This window comes from Sturnus vulgaris, chromosome 9 (assembly GCF_052056855.1).
Source record: "Sturnus vulgaris isolate bStuVul1 chromosome 9, bStuVul1.hap1, whole genome shotgun sequence".
Taxonomy (NCBI): domain Eukaryota; kingdom Metazoa; phylum Chordata; class Aves; order Passeriformes; family Sturnidae; genus Sturnus; species Sturnus vulgaris.
In genome coordinates, this window is record NC_142251.1 from 24,457,034 (window position 1) to 24,474,751 (window position 17,718).

Below are 17,718 nucleotides of genomic sequence, written 5' to 3' on the forward strand. Positions count from 1 at the left end.
GTGTCCAGCAAAGGAGATATTCACAGATGATCATAGCGTGGCCTGGGTTGGAAGGCACCCTCAAGATTCTATCATTCCAACCCCTGGAATGGCAGGGACACCTTCCACTAGACCAGGTTGCTCCAAGCCTTATCCAGCCTGGCTTTGGGTATTTCACATTGGCTCACTCTTCATTTTGGGGTAAAGGCAGAGCCTGAGCATGTTGTGTCTGGGTTGTCACCATCCAGAGCTGGTGTCAAGAAGCAGAAAAATGGCATGGAGAGTGGGAGTATAATGTTTGTAAACGCAATGAGCAGGGAGGTGGCAAGGTGGAGAGCTGAGATGGAATGTGAAGAGCTAAACAGCTGATGGCACGAGGCTGGAAACGTGAGCAGGAGAAACTGAGGCATGGCCTAGCAAAACCAGAAAGAGGCACTTGCTGTTGGAAAGGAAGTTGTGTAAGGGCACACGTGTGCTTTGCATTGCTGTCTCAAGGTGTGTGGTCGGGGGCAGAAATGATCAGGTGCTTCTTTCTCCTGTTCTTCATGTGGTGAGTGTTATGAATAAAACCTTTGAGTGAGTGCTCGGGTCCAGAGCTGATTTCTGTAAGCTGCCGTGGCTTTGTGTTGCTTTTCTTCATTGTGCACCCTCCTCTTGTAATGGGTGACATACAGTTGGGCAGGATCCAGACAGATAATTTGTCACTCATGCTGAACAGCACCACTAGGTATGGGCAAGGCAGAAGAGGAAAGATTCAGTCAGGGTTTTTCTCCAATTCTGAAATACTAAAAGTCAGCCAAAAAGCTTGTAAATATTCCATTTGTGAACTGCAGTGATTCTGCTTAATGCACTTTACTGATCTTCCTGTCATCTCTTCCAGGGGGAAATGCTAATATTCCACTTAGGAGCAGTATTTCTTTTGATCTCTGGCTGCACCCCTTGTTTGTTCCCTAAACCTTCTCTCTTTCTACCACAAACCACTTGGGCAACTGGTGTTACAGCTAAATAATCACCTCTTGTGTTAGTTCCCTGATTCTCAGTGGTGCTAATTTGTTTTCTGGGATTTGATTGCAAGACAGACAAATAGATTAGTAAGTAAAAGGCAAAGCAACAGCAACAAGGCAAAAAAGAAACTGTATTTGATTAAAATCCATTTTACTGTGGCACCTTAACTATAGCTAATCGAGTGTGTGTGGGAGAGAAGTGAGGCTATAGATGAAGTTTAATGGATGAGCCTTCACTTGTTAAACTCGGGATGGGGCTTGATGGAAGAAATCATTCTCATTGTGGCATGGACACTGTTGGGAAAGAGGGAGCACTAGCGCTGGCTGTGGGAATACAGTGATTTGTGATCCCAGAAGCTTTGGATGGTTAAAGGCTCTGCTCTGTAGATGGAGCCCTGTTGGTATTTCTGTTCTGTGTCCCCACCCGTGCTGTGTGGTGTTGCAGTGACCTGCAAAAGCCAGAGCAGCACGAATTTCCCCGCAGTTTCGTGTTGCCACTTGTGCTGGCACACGGGGTGTTTGACAGGAGAGGTCCTGGCAGGACACCAAGGAACAAGAGCTGGCTTGTCAGCACAGGTAATGGAGGGAAGGCACAGAGCTGGTGCAGCAGGGCCTTGTGTCCAGGACAAAGAGCTCCAGTGCTGCTTTTGGGCAGGGAAGCTCGTGCATGTGGTATCTGCAAAGTCTTAGGTAAAGTTGTTCCATGGGGGTCTTCTTTATTGGCTTAAAATTTTAAGATGCTTCTAAAAAGCTCTTAAGAAATTCCTTGGTTAATTTTGCTTCCAATTCAAAAGGATGTTCTTATGGAGCTTCCTCTCACTAGCACTGGAACCATTTCCCATTTCCTCTTCTTAAATTTCCCCTCACCACATTACCAGTTGTGTTATGTTGGTGCAAGGCACCCCCAGATGAGATCAGGCATTGTTCTGGGACGTGCACTCATGCCTTTCAGCAAGGAGATTGGTGTTCCAAAGCTCACAAGGTAGGAAAGAGGGAAGGAACAAGGGAATGGATAGGAGAGCCCAACAGCAGTCCATGTTGACTTGCTGTGTTGCACTTCCTACAACTTTAGTTACTCTTTGAAAAGAATTGCCCCTGTACTAGAGTTGGGAGTATAAACTTACATGATGGTTCCTGTGTTCCTGCACCGTTTCCTTTGGGTGCAGGATGGAATGGACTCCATGGACCAGGCTTGGTTGTTGGGAATAACTGCATTGTCAAACTCATCTTTACAGTCTTGGGTGGGGTCTCATCTAAAGATAACTGCATTGTCAACTATCTCTAAAGTCTGGGGTCTGTGTAGGATGGCTGGGGGGATTGGGGGGTTCCACTGAAGGCTTCCTAAAGAAGGAATTGCTTCTTTCTTTGTTTCTGTACATCCCCAGCTGAGCTTTTGGGATAACAACAGTTTGGGAAAGCAAAGGAATATCATGAAAGTTTGTCGTCAAATTTGAAAACGAAAAAGGCCTGTTTCTTCTTCCATGGATATAAGAGCAGAGGGATGGGAAGGTGGAGCTTTCTTTTGCCTCTGCTGTGCTGCTTGTCCTTTGCTTTACTGTCTGTGAAACCGTGTAAAAATGCCAACCATCTCTGCTCAGCACAGGGGAACGGGTGTAAAGTGCTTTCCCCATTCATAAAAAGGAGCAAATGTTCTGTTAGGTTTGTCTTTCATTCCTTGTACATTGTTTTCTCATCTTCCTCTCCTATGAGTGCTGAAGGAAGTGCTGGGATTCCTGCAGGAATGATGGATTATCATCTGTTAAGGGACTGACAGTCTAATTGAAATGCTGAATTTTGAGCATGCTGTGAGTGCACTTGTTCCTTGTGTGCTGTTACTCAGTGTCTGTGATGTACAAATGTTTGCTAGTGACAAAACTCATTTCCGTGTTTATAGACTTAATGATTTGTTTTGGTAAAACCCCCTTATTTTTAGTCTCTTTGAAGACAGTAGAAAAATTAATTTACTTTTAGAGTTGGTCACTTATTTTAAGATTGCATTTTTTTTTGCCTCCAAAACCCTCAAGTAGCATTTTTCCTCATGTTTTCTGTCTACTGAACTATGCACAGCAGATCAGAATGGTTTTAGTCCTACTATAACTTGTATAGTAAATAAGCAGTTTATTCTATTTTCCATCAGATTCCTGCCTTAGCTGAGGACAGTATAAAATGTCTGAAGTGGTTGGGCAGTGACTCTAAGAACAAAGGGTTTACCATCTGCAGTCTATGCAGATGTGGGAGCAGGGATGGTAGGAATGCACTGTTCCTCCAAAGGAGCTCTAATCAAAGGTGCAAGTGTCCGTTCTGAAGGTATATTTGTAACATTAATAATAATAATCTTTATCGTAGCTTTTAAGTGCAATCATTGACTCAATAAAATTTAAAAATATGTCTAAGATTGTCCTGCTGTTGCCCCAGCAGTGCCAAGCCAACCACTAACCTGTGTCCCCAAGTGTCACCTCTGCATGTCTTGTGACTCCCCCCAGGGGATCCTTGCCCTGGGCAGCCTGTTCCAGTGCTTGACTGCCCTTTAAATGAAGAAATTTTCCCTAATATTCAGTCCAGTATTCCCAATCTAAACCTCCCCTGGCACAGTTTGAGGCTGTTCCCTCTCATCCTGTCGCTGTTCCCTGGGAGCAGAGCCCGGCCCCCACTTGGCTGCACCCTCCTGTCAGGGAGTTGTGCAGACCCAGCAGGTAATAAGGGTAAATAAGAAGGTAATAAGGACAAATAAGAAGGTAATAGGGATAAATAAGTAGCAGGATGCATACAGAGGCAATAGGGCAGATTGCAGCACAGGACATCTGTCCAGGTAAGCACCCAATGTTCCCTGATGGCCCTGAGATTAGTGCTGGTGACAGACAGGGACATTATCTGTGATTCTGGGTTGGGTACCTTTTGCATGTTCGGAGTTAATTAGTGATTTGTGAGCAAATTGAATTGGCTGGCAGTAATTACAGTGGTGCCTGTGCCGAAGGAGAGTGTACAGGTCTGTCAGGATTTCGGGAGGGTGGATGCTGTGCATACTCGGTTCAGGTTGAGTTTTCTGCTGACTGCTTGGCACCAAAGCCTCACTTGCCCTACCTTTCACTCTCCCCCCCATTATCCACGTGTTAATTGGCTTTAGCCAAAAGATGTTGCTGCCAAGCTTGTTACAAGTGGAAGCCAATGTAAACCACGCTGTAGCGTTCTACATATCCAGGCACTTTGTCTGAAACAACAACAGTAGCAAATGTGCTGGAGCTCTGTCTGGAGCTGTGGAAATCTGTCCTGGCTGTGGGTTTGGTGTCAGCTGTCACCCTGCTCTTGGTGGCTTTCCATTCTCCTTTGTCAGCTTTGTGAGGAAGCAAACTTGAAGCAGGAGGAGAAGGTAAGTGGAGACTGAAATTAATATTAAGCACTAGATTAATTTCACTGACAAAATTACTGCTTGATTTCTGTGGGAAGAGCATTTGCCAGAACCTTGTCAAATTCTCCCAAAAAGGAGCTAGAGAATGTTAAGCAGAAACCCCACAGCATTTCACAGGAGTCTATTCTGTTGTTTCAGTAGTGACTCATCTCCAGAATGATCCATCCTCTTTGCTATGTATATCGGGGGGGAAAAACACTGACTGAGGTCTCAGAGCTATACAAAATGCAGTGTCCTGTTCAATTATTAGTTAAAGCATCTGAGTGTCTCAAGCCCTTAGGCAATTTTTAGAGTTATCCTGGCAAAAGATGTTTGCAGTCAAACCTGGTTCACGTTTTGTTAAACATCCTGAATTTTTAAATTTAAGAGTGTGGGATGAGACAGAAGTGGTAAGTATAGGCAGAGGAAGAAGTGCTGGGTATGATTCTCTGAATGCACAGAATTGTTTTTGAAACCTCGGGGATTGTTAGAACATCGTTTTTCCCTTTCTGCACATCGCATTTTTGGCTAAATGACCTGAAAATTAAAGATCAGCATTCCAGTGTGTTTGTTAAATACTTTGCTTCCTGAGGTTGCTGTTCAGAAAGCTGAGGGCTCTCATCTCGATTTTCCTCCTGCCCCTAACTCAGCATCCTCAAAAGGCAGCAGTGAGTACAAAAACAGGAAAGAGGAATGATAAAGTGTGGGAATCAAGGGAGTGCTGAGTTAGCAATGCCAGGAGGAAACAGCTCTAACAACGGCCTTGCTGCTGGTGAAAAATAAATGGAGGTGAACTGACTTAAAATACCTCTGAAAATTGAGTTTTCTTTCTTGTCACATTTTTCTGTGACTTCTTCTAACAATTTTTAATGCAATAAAGTAGAAAGCACACCAATTGTAGTGACTGGATGCTGGCATTAGTGTTTTAGCAAACACCTACACAGCATATATATGGACTAAATTATCTAAAGGGCTTGTTAGCATATCATCTGCATGCAGGAGAAAGTGATGATGGTGATGGATGCTGCTTAGAAATTGTGTGAAGGACTCTGGCTCCTTCTTGCTTTCCTTTTTCTTTTCGTTGTTTTCTCCACAATAAGAATGTCCACTGCATTTGAGGAGTACTTTTTCTCTCTGTCATTTTTTGTTGTTGTTTTGAAGACACATTTTCCCCTATTTTATTGTAGGAGAATTTTGTAAGGCCAGTGCTTTTGTGAAGCAAAAACAAAATAGTGAAATAGTGGAGAGCAAAACCATCCGCCAGTGACAGTATTTGATCTACAGAACAACATATTTCTGAGAAAAGTTGGGTAATGCTTGACTTGATTTTGTTTTGTTTTGCTTTGGTTTCTTGGCTTCCGAATCAGTGTTGAAAAATATCTGCCAACTGTAATTATTTTACTGGAAGTTTAATGAAAGGTCTAATTTTACTGGAAGCCTGGAGGAGAGGAGGAGACAGAGCTGGAGAATGGCATTTGATGTGGAGCAATGGTGATGTCAGGCATATTTAAGATAAGTGAATTTGCTGTTAATAAAATAAACCCACAGTGCTGCTTTTGGCCCACTGTGGGCCATGGAAACACTTGTGGCAAGCTGGTCACTTCACTACTGGACCAAAAGTTTTTGCTGGTAGTTTTGGTTGTTTTTCACCAGACCCTCTTGGCATTTGTGTAACTTTGAGCCCTCAAACCCATTGTGGTTGAAATATGTGTGTGTTTGAAGTGCTTTGACTGTGAAAAATCAGTACTATTCTGATGAGGAGATGGGAAGTATTAAATTGCTTAAAATACTAACTTTTCTCATGGGATTCAGGTTTTCTGTTAGAAACTCACTATTGTGCTGGTATTTCTCCATTAGGAAATCTTTGAAGCAATTTCAGCATTTTGAGATGGGTCTGCTTAAACCTTCCTCGTCCAGCTTTCCTCTTAAGAAAGAAAAAAAGTAAAGAGAATAGAGAAAAAAAAGATAAAAAGAAGGAATCAACATAAAGAGCAGGCTGTGTGGGGAGGATCCAATTTCTTCCACATTATGTGATGCTCTGTGGTAGAGATCCCCAGATGTGCAGGCACTGACACGTAGCTGCTGTGAGACAGGCGAGTTACACCTGATGGCTTTGCATCCAGCAGAAACCCAGTGATTTATCTTTGGTCCCAAAAGGAATGATTTGAGAGAAAACATCTGGTGCTCTTAGAACTTGAGGGTTTTTGATACAATCCTGGTTATTCCTCTAGAGTTTTCCTCCCTGTATTCAGGGTGAGCTGCATTCATCTTGTGTGTCACTTACTTATTTGTTTATTTATTGAGTGGAAGATCAAATCTCCTTTTCAGGCCTCCCAAATCTTTAATTTAATTTTACTTAGCAGGTTATGTAGTGTACCACTGACTTCTGGTTTTACTACTCATCACAAAAGCAAGTGAGGAGTTTAAACTGCAGGACTGATACATTTCTGAAATTGGAGAGGTGATAAAGGATTGGTGTTTCAGATGTGCTTTGTGGGCAGTGTTTACAGAGCACAGGGGTTGTGGCAGGAGTGGTTAACATTGCCTTTTAATAATTTAGGCAAAGTGTTTGGGAAGAACTCAGTGGGAAACTATTTTCATGTTGTTCTCAAAGGGAAAATAGAATCCATCCTGTGAGCATTGGGGAGGACAGTGACAGTGCTGGGCACAATGCAGTTTTGTAGCTCACTGTGAAAATGAAGAAGGATGAAGGGAAAGGGGACTCTCCTCTCTCACCCACTTTTTCTTCAAGGAAAAAAACCCAGACCCATAGGTTTTCTCAATTTACTCATTGAGAATAAACTTGTAAAGGTGTCTATAAACCACAGGGTTTATGTGCTTGGTCTGGTTAAGCAAATCAGCAGAACCTGCTTAGGCAGGGAGCCAGGGAGGGTATTGCTGCCTTTCTTTTAAATTTCAGGTAGAACCTTAAAATTAGAGGTTGCTACAAGTCCCTCCAGCAGGTTTTGTATAATTTGGTATTTACACACTGAAAGCCTGTCTAGACTCTTCCCAGTTATGTTTATTATGTACATGGTCAGTCACTGCATGTCACTCCTTGTCACTTGGTGTGTATAAGATTCATCCTGGTCTATCTTCATCTCCCTTTTCCCCATAAAACTTCCCCCAAAGGGCTTACTCCCCTTTTCCCATAAAATTGCTCCTGTCAGGAGCCCAGCAGTGTCCTGAGCATTGGTTTAATCTAAGAGCATGGAGTGTTTTAGCTGATGCTACAGGCTTGCTGCAGACACCTCAGCTGACTGGAGCTGCTTCTGGAAACCATCTGGCATCGTTTAACAGATGTTGGGGGAATGGGAGAAGAATCAGAGGGTAAAGGTAAAACCTGTAGGCTGGGATAAGAATGGTTTAATACTTGAATTAAGCAATAATGGTAGTATTATTATTGTTGTTATAATGAAAAGGGACACCATTAAAGAGGGCAGTACAAGCCATACAGATGAGTGATCACAGTGCAGTCCTTCACCACCCACCCACTGCTGCCCAGCCCGTGCCCCAGCAGCCTTCAGCCCCTCCTGGCCACCTGCCCCAGCTGGCACACTGGCCACGGCATGCCATGGTGTGGAATATCCCTCTGCCCAGGGGATCTGCTGTCCTGGCCATGCTCCATCCCAGCTTCTGGTGCAGCTCCTCGCTGGCAGAGCCTGGGACACTGCAGAGTCCTTGACTTGGGGTAAGCTCTGCTCAGCAACAACTGAAGCATCAACATTATTCTCAGGCTGAATCCAAACCTCAGCACTGTACCAGCTACTAGGGAGAAAATTAACTCTCTCCCAGCCTAAACCAGGACACCATCTTTTAAGCTGAGGGTGATTCGTTGTGTTCACAGGCTGAGGGCTGATCTGTTTTAATCTGGAACCCACTGCAATTATGTTTAGATGTCTCTTTGCACCTATGTAAGCCAGGAATTGTGGTACCCTCCATCTTCTGTGTGGTACCCACCATGTTCTGAAAACTCAGCCTCGTGGCTGGAATGAGCAACATTTTTTAGGGGCTGGATGATAGTAGTTAGTGTTTATTGTTAAAGCCAGTTTGAATTTTTTGTGTATATACAAGTAAAATTGGTTTGAGTAGGAATTGCAAATTTTCTTCTGTGTGACCTTGTGCTAGTGCTTATCTTCTGTTTTATGCTTTAATCACAGGCTTTCTGGGGGAGCCTGCTCTTGCTCCATGCTTGCAGTGTCCAGCACAGTGGGATTCTTTCTTGTGCTGCTCCCTATGTACTACAGAAGTTGAAGTAATAATGAAATTGCATGCAGCTCTCTTTCCTCTCCTCCACAAGCTGCTTTAAATTGTTCAACTCCTCCTTTCTTATCTGCATCCCTGTGAATTCTGCCTAGAATTGTTCTGAGCTTGTCACAGCTCTCTGCTGCCTGTTTGGTAACAAGGGACACTGTTTACTTGCATACTGGTAAACCCTTTATGTTAAACAGGAGTAGAAGCTGTTTCCTGTGTTATGAGGAATTCAAGAAATCTTGAACAACAAACAGTTTTAACTGTTTCTTTTCTAAACGCTGAAATATTTACTTCTTGTTTTAATCTTGTAGAGACATCCTTCGGGGAACATGTGTTTTAAAAAGAAGCAAATCTGCAATCTGTAGACAAGAGATTAGAAAGTCAAATCACAGTTTGGAAGGTAGATATATTTATTCTCTGTGTTCACACTTGTTTACAGTAGATGCAGTATTTGGTTTTGTTTTGTTGTTTTTTTTCCTATCCCTTGCTGCTTCTGGATATATTTTACATATTTTATTAACAGTTCACATTTGAATTATTCCCCATCAAATTTGTGCTTCCCATTATCAGTCTCTTCTCTTTTGCTGTCATAGCCTTGGGTGCATTTTTCGTGGTCCTTGGTGCCTTTGAAAGTCCTGCTTCCAGCTGTGCAGTACAGGTAGTTTGTGGTAACTATTGTTTATACCAGGGTGAGGATGCCTGGAGCATGAATCCATGTTCCCAGCTATTCTGGTATTAAGACTTTGCAGTGCAGAGTGATAAATGTGTCATCATGATCTGGATGTGCATCTCTGCAGGTTCACCTGGAATCACAGCTCATGAAACTGAACTCATTTGATTTAAAAAAAAAATATATATATATATGTGGTGTGAGGAGTTGGTGAGGGATCCAACAAGATGTTTCCTCACTTCTCTGCAGGGAAGGCATCTTCACAGTTATGGAAAACGTCTTGGTCAAAGCTGTCTTGTGTTTCTAGAGAAAAAATCCTGCTGAGGATGCAGAAACCTTCCTCTAATCCAGATCATCAGGATTCTGGATTATTATTGTTATTTATCAGCAGGAGTGCCCTGCAGTAAAATCCTCGTGTAGATTTTAAGTTCATAAAAGGCAGATCACAGAGTTAAGTTTGGTGGCGTTTTCTCCTCCCTTGGATTTTAATGTTGCAGAATGATAATGGTATTCATTTTAAAACCTGCTTTTGCAACCTGCAGCCAGTTTTTTTCATTGAATTTCATGCAGGTAGAGGACATAGAAATGCAATATTGTCATTAATGATATGAGTGGTGTTATAAATACCTTCATACAAGGTGTTTGCATGTCAGAAATTGTAAACTTTTTTTTCAGATGTCTAATGTTTCTTCAGCAAGAAAAGAATTGAATAATAGGGGAACATGCTCCTGCTAAATACTGAAGGATGCCCTGTTGGAAGAGAAACTCAAGTGCATGTTCAACGACTGTAGGCAGATCTATTTTGTAATTTAATAGAAGAGCTCATTTGAATGTTTTCCTGAGGGAATGCCACTTCAGTGAGTGTGTTGGTTGACTTGTAAGAACTAAAGCACTTGCATGAGAAGGGAAGCCCTGTGGGATGTCGTGTTGAGAGGGGATGTTGAACAGGGTGTGCAAGTATTTGAATTTCTTGGATATGGATTTACAATAAAGTTTTGAATGAGGCAGAAAGTGAAGTTAATCCTTGGTTGGGCCCAAAGCTCCTCTCCAGCTCTCCTGTAGAGCCTCTTTAGGTAGTGGGAAGCACCTTTTCCATTGAACTTTGTATTCTTTTCTTGCTTTTGCTTCTCTGAGCATTTGGGATACAGGAAATACTCAACACCAAAATGTTCTTTTCTTTTTTTAAAGCAAGTTAGAAAGTTATTAGCATTTTGCCCCTGTGCTTTGTTCCCCAAACCCCATTGCTGCTGGCAAGGAGCACCTCTGGCTTGTGCCTGGAATCCAAATGCTGCCCTGGCAGATCCTGAATGGGCTCCTACCCCAGATTTGAAGGTGACTTCAGGAATCTGAGATATTAAATTTTCAATTTCATTTATCATTGTCTGCACAGAGCTTTTATTCTCTAGTCTGTCTAGCTGTTAAATGCTTACTTTTTACAACTTGAACGCCTCTGGCTCTGCATTGAAGTTAAGGCTGTTTGGTAAAGGAGATGGGATTTGATTTTGTGTTGGCTTTTTTCCTGAAATACAAATTATTTTTAAAAGTGGATGATGTACTGAAAAGTGCTTGTATACCTCATGTACAATTGTATCTGTCTATAGAGCAGGTTAGTAATCTTTGCAGAATGACAGCTTACTACCTCAGCTCTGAAATCATTGTTATTTCCTGTAAAAGTGATTTTTTATTGCATTAAGAGGCTGTGCCCCTTGTGTGTCAGCAGTGACCACCCTTTTGATCATTGCACTTTTGGCAGTTATTGTCTACATAATCGTTTAGCTTTTGGTTTATGCAAGATTATTCATGAAGCACAGTAAATGAATTGTGCTATCATGATGCCTGGCAGGTAAAATTTTTTAAGATGATATGTTAAAATGTATTTTACTGAGTCTGCTAAAATTTCTTTTTGTAATGGTTTACTATTTGCATTGCAGTAGCATTAAAACCTTTAACTGATGCTCCCTGACTCTTTCCTTGCCTTCAGGAATACTCAGGATTTTACAAACTGAATAGGACATGATGCTTTTCCCCTGAAAAAGTTCTGCTAAAAGGAGTTTTCTTGGCAGAGGGCCAGCTTTTTCTTAAAAATTATACCTACGCTTAAAGAGTGAAAAAAGTGACAAATTTTTCTTGATCTTTTTGTCCAAGTACTAATTACATGATTTCTGTAAAACCCTCAGACTTCAAATGCAGCATATCTCCATTTTGAAGGATAAACCTCGGGTTCTGTTTTTCCAAATGCCATTAAAGAAGAGCCATAAGTGAAGGCGTCAGACATACAGACAGTTCTGTAAGAACACCATTCCAAGGGTAGCCAAATCCCTGGAGCTTTAAGCTTCTCTTTGATCCCAGGGATTAGTGGAGGTTTCTGCTTCTGCATGGAAAATTTTTGGGCTGTTAGAGATGCCCAGAGGACCTGTGTTTGCCAGGGAGATGAATCAAGCAGGATCAATATTGCTCCCAGTCCTCTTCCAGTGGTTGGCAGAGCAGTTCCAGGCAGGTTTGAACATTCCAAGGTTTGAACGTTGCACCTGTGCTTTGTTGATGCCAAGGATTTATGATGCAGCTGTTGATGGGGTCAATGACAGACACATTCAGGTGGCATTGCCACACCAGCCTCATGTCAAGTCTTGGAGCAGAGGCTCTCTGAGAAAAACAAAGTTCTTTTTCATCTTGGGTGAAACATTTACAGTCTTTTTGGGTAATAAAAGGGAGTACACAGCGAATGTTTAAGTCCTGGTGGAATTATTCTCTTGCCCATGCAATAATAACCACATAATAACCACTTAATAACTCGTGCTGGGGTAGGTGTGGTTGGTCTCACCTGTGAGGATGTTTCTAGAACAGGCTGATCATGAGGAAAGGCACAGTGAGAAAGGTTGCAGAGACACCAGAAGGGGATTTTCAGGTGCAAGGAGAAAGCTCAGAGGTGAAATAATAAGAGTTATCCGTGATATTTAAAAGCAGATAGATGTTCTGTAGGCCAGCAACATCTGTATGTTAAAGAAGGACTGATTTGTATCATCCATTTACAGTATAAAAATCAGTATTTACAATATAAATACTGTAATGTGCTTGTAGCATCTCTTCTGGTGACAATCCTGAGCAATGCTGGGACCCTGTTTAGTGGAGTCAGAGTTCAGCTGTCTGGGTGAACTGTGGTTTTCTCTCAGGCCAGAATGTCACAAATTCAAACCTCAACAATAAAATAGCATCAGGCTAAAGAAATGCTCAAATAAGGAGTGGGAACTGTCTCAAAGGATTATCAAAAACATAATGTGGTGTTGTCATGAGTCCTTCAAGAGCTTCAGAAGCAGCGTGGATGTGGTCAGTTGTGGCAGGGCTGTGATGCCAGGCTGCCTCCTTTCTCCTGGGTGAGGGATAAGCCAGGTAGGTTTGGTTACACAGGAGTTTTAATTTGGTCTCATTCAATGGTACAGTCACTCTTTTATCTTTACTGCTCACCCCCAAATCAGCATCCTTTGTCAGACACGTACTGGTGCTGTACCTGCTGAAACGAGACAAGTTCCTTTGACAGCTGTGGTTGTTAAAACCCAGTTTTTAAAATAATTTGTAAATAAATAAAGACCTGTGTTTTAATTAAAACCTGTATTATTGTTTGTTGCATCCAAAGATGTTTTTTCTGTTTTAAGACACTTTGCTTTGACGTGTGAATCTGCTGCTCAGCCAGACACTGAAAGTCTTAACAATCCTTTATATTTGCCATCTCATATTTGGAAAGATATGGAGAGCAGAACCCCAGTAGGATGCAGTCATTTCTTTGCTTGGCATCTGGTATTGTGCTGTGATTTCACAGCTTGTTCTTAACCTGAACCATCAGAACACAACTCAGCAGAGGCTGCTGGCTGTTGCTTGGCATCGAGGGGAAATTACATAAATCTGAAGGCTGGGGCTGTTCCTGTCAGAAATGAAGTTTCCCAGGATTAGTGAAAATTCATCTGGAGTCGTTGTGAGTGCCTGGGCTTGGAGAGCTGGACGTGTGTCACAAGGGTTATGGCCCCTTCCTCCCCCACCCCATCCTTCCTCTCCTGCAGGCAGCTCTTCCCAGCTGCTTGGAGCAGAGCTGCACAGTCACAGAGTCTGCTGCTTTAATTTAGAAGTTCCATACAGTGTTTTTATTTAGAGGGAGAGATCTCATTTGGGTTAATATTAATCAAGACCACTTGAGGTTTAGGTTAAAGGCAATAAATAAATGCAGCTTTTATAATCATGGGAAGTATTAGCAATGGTTTTGGAAAATATTTTAAAAACTAGTGTTGGGATAATTAACTGGAAAGTAGTTTTAAAGCTTGCCTTGCAGCCTCTCTGGAAAGCAATTTTGATGTTTAAGGGGATGAAAGATGTTTTTCTCTCCTGGAAACCAGTTGGCAGAAGCTCCAGCTCAAAGTGCTCTTAAATCTGTTTGAGCTGAGAGAGCCTGGCACCATGGGAGGAGGAGGAGGTAAGGACTGGCATTTTTAGGAATCTTGGTTTTGAAATGCAAAGATATGTGTATTGGTGCCTTCTAGATGCTTTGTTTGGCTTTAGAGGATTTACATATATTTATATATGTGTGTGTACATAAACTTTTTATATATATCTGTAGGGGCAGATACACTTTTGTGACATTTTTCATGCAGAGGGGAAGATGTAGGGGAGAACAGGAACTCATATTCAGAGGTACCCACAGCTTCTGCTCACTTGCTCATTCATGACTTGTCCTAGATTTGCTTCATTTACCTTGGGGAGTTGGAAGATACAAATTTTGCTCTCTGAACCAAAGAGGGTATCTAGAGGAGCTGAAGGTGGCTGGGCTTTTCCCTCTAGCCAGTAGTAATTTGTTTGAAACATCTAATGAACTTTTATAAAATGTCTAAGGAGAGAAAAAAAACCCTCATGTAGGGTTTTACTCCAAAGGTTTTCTAGGCTAAAAAAGCAGTCCAAAATACTCCTTGAAAAAAGGAAATTCAAGTAACTCTTACTGTGAGATGAGTGAAAATGTAAGGACTGTGTGGGACCAACAGGAAATGATCCAAGTGGGAAGAGTGCATTGCCCTCAGTCTGGGGAAGTGGAGGAAATGTGCCAGTCAGGATTGTTTTTCAGCTCTCCTCGCTCTGCTGTTTTGATTGAGCCTCCTTGTACAAAATACAATGCTTCTTTACAGGGAAAACATCCAGTGACAGGGCAGCTCGTGGAATGGGATGCTTAGAGTTGAGTTGAAGACTTAATGAAGGGCTGTTGGCAAGGAGCTGTCTGGGAGCACAGGCTGACTGTGATGCTGCTCTGGAATACAAATGCTTCCCTCTTAGGGAAGGCATTGGGGGGTGCATTTGGAATCTCTCATGCTGAGCATGAAAACTTAATCTGGGTAAACAACATCCCCTGCTTGGTGGAAATTAAGGAAGAGGAACGTGAGTCTGCTAATAGTGCCCAGCAGTGAGGGGCTCATGGGGCTGTCACCAGAGACTGTATGAGACAGGCATAGTGTGCAAGAACTGCCTAGCATGTTATGATGCCACATCATGACACCTCTCCAGAGTGTTTCCCAGACTAGAACTTGCTGTGAAATGGTGCTGTGCCTTCAAGAGGGCTTTTCAGAATTTGTGAGAGATCTACTGAATTACAGTCTATCAGGGTGAAGCCTTCTGCTGGTGAGACCAGTTGACTGTCGATGTGCATAAACAAAGTGTGTGTGAGGATGATTGTGAGATATAATCCTGATCACCAAAATAAAATGTGAGTATCTGTTACAGCTCATCTTGCTATGCAAATCAGTACAAATGTTTTGTTGTAGTTTTAAGTGTTTTAACTCAGTATTCAGAATATCCTATGGTAAATAATGAAATGAAGGCAAGAAATAAAATATCACGGTGCTCATCTAGTTTTATGTGTCGTTTTTTGTCAGGTTTTCACCGAGTTTTCTGAATCCCAATGAAACATTGCCATTGAGTTCTCTACAGTACAGCCCACATCACAGTTGTACATTATTCCTTGTAATCTGTGTTACCTTGTGCTTGTCAATATAAGTTTATTTCAAGTTCAGGCAGCTTAATTGTCTGGCTGTTCTCTCGCCCCTTAGGATCCTGCCATGTTCTCTTGGTGAATGTGCAGTTTAGGACCACCCATCATATGTAGCTCTTCCTGGCCACTCCTGGCAGGAAATGTGTTTTAACCCAGATCTGTACTCAAGGATGAATGCTGCTGTGTGTTTTGGGGTGTTTCTTGGTCACTGAAGTTGATTTCTGTGTGATTGGAGTGGGGTTAATGAGGACTAAGCAGAGGCAGGGCTCTGTTTAGGCTGTAGGGCCACTCAGCAGTCCCAGGTTGGGCTCTGGCTCTGGAGTGTTCCCAGAGGAGTTCTTGGCTTATGCTGGCATTCAGTGGAGCCTTCTGAGGGTGAACTTGCTCTTGTGAAGACTTCCCTCTTCTGTTCCCTCTGGCAGGCCAGGGAACTTCTGAGGTTCCTTCCAGGCCACTTCCCAGACGTCTCCAATAAAGCTCCGTCAAGTCACCGCCCCTGGCTTTTGAACATTCAAGTAACATGACATTTTCTTTATCCCAAAAAACCAAGCACACTGACTTCCCTGACTGAAGCTTAAAATTTCTTGATTGAATGTCTTCCTTTACTTGCTTTCAAACACTATCATTAATTAATTCTGATTTCAAACAACTTGTAAAGCCAATCAATCTGTAATTTTCAAGATCTTTCCAGAGTGTTTCTCACTCCAGCTGGTTTGGATGGATAATGAAATATTTTTCCCAGGTAAATGGTGAGTAAATCAACGATTTATGGCTTTATATCAGTCAATCAACCATGTTCTTGCCAAGTGGAGAGCAGGAAATTGTCAGGGGCACACCATGCACCTTGAGCTCTGCCTGTAACGCACCCATTAACTCCTCACTGTACAGTGGGTGAGAAGTGGCCAGGGCAATGTATGTACCTCATGTCTTCAGTTTGATTTGCTAAAATAAACAGAATTAATTGCTTCCCTGTGCTGGCCTATTCTGGAGCCCCTTGGTTTGGTTCCCAGTTGACCCATCCCATGTCATTGGTATTCTGTGAGGGTGCATGGTGCCTTGCAGGGAGAGAAAGAAGTCCTGGAGGCTCTGGGGGAAATTGCCAGCCTGGCCTGGCTTTTCACTCTCAAACCATTGAGGGAAGCTAAGTGCCATGGAGAAAATACAAAAGTTTGGGATTTTATCATGTAAAATTGGATTACCTACTTCTCTCCTTATGAATAAGTCTGCTGTGCTCTGAAATACTGGTCTTGGTTTTCATACACTGATAAAAAATCTGTTAGTGTCCCTCTCTGAAGCTGTACTTTGGCTTATATAAAATCAGATCCTTCCTCCCCCATAAGGCACTTAAACAACCCTAAGTGAAGATTAATGTTTCATTACACTTTCATCAGTTATTTTATAGACTGAAATGCACTAGTCACATGCAGATTGATCTTCTGTGTCGAGTAATAGCAAAAATCAATACTTTTATTTTTCTTTTTAAATCACTGTATCTACAGAAACACTCATTTGCATCAAGTAACTCCCTTGTTCTGTTGGATCTCAGCTGGGGGATCTCTATGTTGCCCAGGCTGAAGCTGCTGGAGAGTCCAGCTTTAAGCCCTGGGATCTGTGAGCATCCACATAATTCCTCCTCTCACATTTTAACTTACCATTTGCTCTTTGAATTCAGAGGCCTGTACAAGATCTTTTTATTGCCTAAAAAGAGAGGATTAACCGAGCTGTTGGGGTTACAGCCTCTGTTCCAGCTGGTGCTGGCTGGCAAATACCCCAGGAATTGCTGGTCCTGATTTGGCATCTTGGCTGTATTTAAAGTTTCATCTCTGGGGCTTGCTTGGAAACTCACTTTTGGGGCTGCTTGGGAGGAGATTAGTGGCATTTGGGTGTGGAAGTCCAAGTGGCTGCTTTGTGTAGATCCTGACGGTGATCAAGTCTGCCTTCCCCAGCTTTCTGCTGCTTTATTTCTCCATTGGATAGCTGCTGATTCCTGTTATTTTTTGCCCTGCATCCGCAGCTGGCACAGGCTGACTTAGCCCATCAAAAACCATCTGAGTAATGTGACTTAGATCAGCTGAGGACCTTGGAGAAGACAAAGTTTCTATGTTTAATTCTTTTACTTTTATCCTTTCAACTTCTTTCACCCAACCGGCAGTCAGAATAAGAGAGTTGCTAAGCGACTTCTTCCCTTCTTTCCGTGGCATTTCTCTCCTTCCCAGGTGTTTTGGTGGGCTTTAGAGGGTCTCTTCCATCTCAGTAAACAGTCACTCCCCATAATGCCTCTGTGAGGAGGCAGGATGATATTGGTGCAACACAAAGCTGATTTCACCTCATTCCTTATCAAAACTGCTTCTTGTGCTGCTTGGATTCCTTGTGATTCCGGACAAGCACTGGGTCTGGCTGTGTTGAA

The 17,718-nt window shown here is 42.5% G+C and overlaps 1 protein-coding gene across 3 annotated transcripts in view; it reads left to right on the forward strand.

Annotated features, from left to right (window-relative positions):
• Positions 1-17,718, forward strand: part of C9H1orf21 (chromosome 9 C1orf21 homolog) — a 103,201-nt gene that overhangs the window by 11,754 nt on the left and 73,729 nt on the right. The window contains exon 1 of one of the 3 annotated variants that reach the window (XM_088170180.1): positions 4,213-4,350. The exons of the other annotated variants lie outside the window; for them this stretch is intronic. The gene's annotated coding sequence lies outside the window, so the exon portion shown is untranslated. Of the gene's footprint in view, positions 1-4,212; positions 4,351-17,718 lie in introns of those variants that run through there. 3 annotated transcript variants of the gene reach the window in all.